The following is a 2,082-nucleotide window of genomic DNA, read 5'->3' as shown; positions in this document are numbered from 1 at the left end:
TGATCAATACAATTTTTGTTATTTCTTACAGTTCTTATGGTTACTGAAACACATGTGTATAATGTAAATACTTACTAATTATGCATTATATTAAATGAACACAGCGAAGTCACAATAGGGGAGTTCGGGTACAACTGTAACATTTTCGATAATAGTATTTATTTCTAAGGAATTTCAATCTAAACTTTTTAGCTCAGATTTTCCACTAATTTTAAATAACTCATAATCTTTATAAATATGTATATATTGGACATTGACTTTCACAGTAAATCCGCAAAATTTCATAAAAAAAAAATGTTACATACATACTCCATCTTTATATTGTCAATAATTTGAACTTCAAACGTTAATTCTAAGAAAAATTGTACTTATATATTTCCGTAAAATTGTTGAGTTGCTATAGACCAACTTATAAGAAAATTCGTATTAAATTTTTAAGTATTTTAAATCAGTAAACAATTGTTTGTCAACAGTGATATTTCAAATGCCTATGAGTTGCTTAAAAATAAGCGATAGATTTCTTAAAGGGAATTTGTAACAGGCTAAAAGCTATTTTTTGTAAATGAATTATTTTGGTTTTATTTGCAGGTCGCTTAACTCTGTAGTAGTAGAGTTGAATGCTTGCATAATGAATATGCCTGAAGAATATTCTCTAGGACATTGTGTGGCCAAAGATATGCGTATGAGTGCTGGTATCGCCATATATTTCAAGTTATTGAACAATAATTTTAAAGATAAAATATCATCCGTGGTTAATAGTTTTAACTTATCTAATGAATAAATATGATTTAGGAGAAATTATGGAAGAGTTGGCGAACTAATGGACCAAAGACCAAATGTTGGTTCAGTAGCGTTTTTGCAACATAATGATCGATTTATTTACTATTTAGTTACAAAGGAACTTAGTAACGGTAAACCATCATATAATAGTATAACTGCAGCAATTACAAAACTACGTGATTTTATTGTACAACATGATGTTAAAAAATTAGCCATCCCACGTATTGGTTGTGATCTCGACAAATTAGACTGGTCAATAGTAAGACGCATTATTGAAAATTTATTTCAAAATGTAGGATGTACAATCAAAATTTGTTATTTTACACATGTAATTTTACTTATTTCAGTCTTAATAATCAGCAATTATATGAAATAAGTTTACTTATGTTTTTATTTTTTACAGAATTTATCAAAAGAGTCAGAATTACTTAGAGTCAAACATCCAAGAACTATAAAAGTTCATAAAAGTATCAAAGATATAGGAAAGCGACAATTTGAAAAACTGAATATTATATTATTTTCTCTGAAAACTACTTTACCAGTGTATTGGGATCAACATTTTCAGTCAGTCGATGAAAAATACTGCTTTAAGTCACAATACTATAAAGACTATCAGGGAGATCTTAAAGTTGACCAGTGTTTATGTTACAGCAAAAGAGAAGCTCACATATTTGTTATCATCACAAACACAAATACAACAGACCATTTTTCATATCAAAACTTGGAAAAAGGACTTGTAAACATAAGAATGTTGATCAAGAATGATTAGTGGCAGCCAACATTCATTATACACAGAATGAATAATCATGTATTTGAAGATCTCATTAATGAAAAAATTGTATCCCTAATATGTTCAGCTTTTTTAGACTTGACTCCATGTTTAATTCTTCAATTAGTAAGCGGTAATTCTTAAACAAACTGAAGTCAACAAAATATACTTTTGTTGAGTTCTAAATTCACGGTACATCATACAAAGAATAAATAAACAATTTATGTTGGTTGTATTAATTATTATATTTATTTGTCTTGTTTTGTAATTTGAATTAGAACATTTGAGTAAAACATAGAAATCAAAGACAATATACAGTTTCTTTTCTTTTTTACGCTTAGTTTGGCTAGAAGTAGCTCGCAAAACTGCACCTGTACTAGGGTATGGTTGAAATAGTGGTCCTGAGGCTGTAGTGTCCACTCCTAACTTAGCTTCAACTGTTAGGGCATCACTCCAAGAACACCTATAAGTAAATAAATAGTTGATGAAAGTATATATCATGTAAGTTTAGTTCATCAAAGCTCCACTGACTT

Source organism: Acyrthosiphon pisum, chromosome A2 (genome assembly GCF_005508785.2).
Source record: "Acyrthosiphon pisum isolate AL4f chromosome A2, pea_aphid_22Mar2018_4r6ur, whole genome shotgun sequence".
In the NCBI taxonomy this organism is placed as follows: domain Eukaryota; kingdom Metazoa; phylum Arthropoda; class Insecta; order Hemiptera; family Aphididae; genus Acyrthosiphon; species Acyrthosiphon pisum.
Note: the sequence above shows the minus strand (reverse complement) of the source record.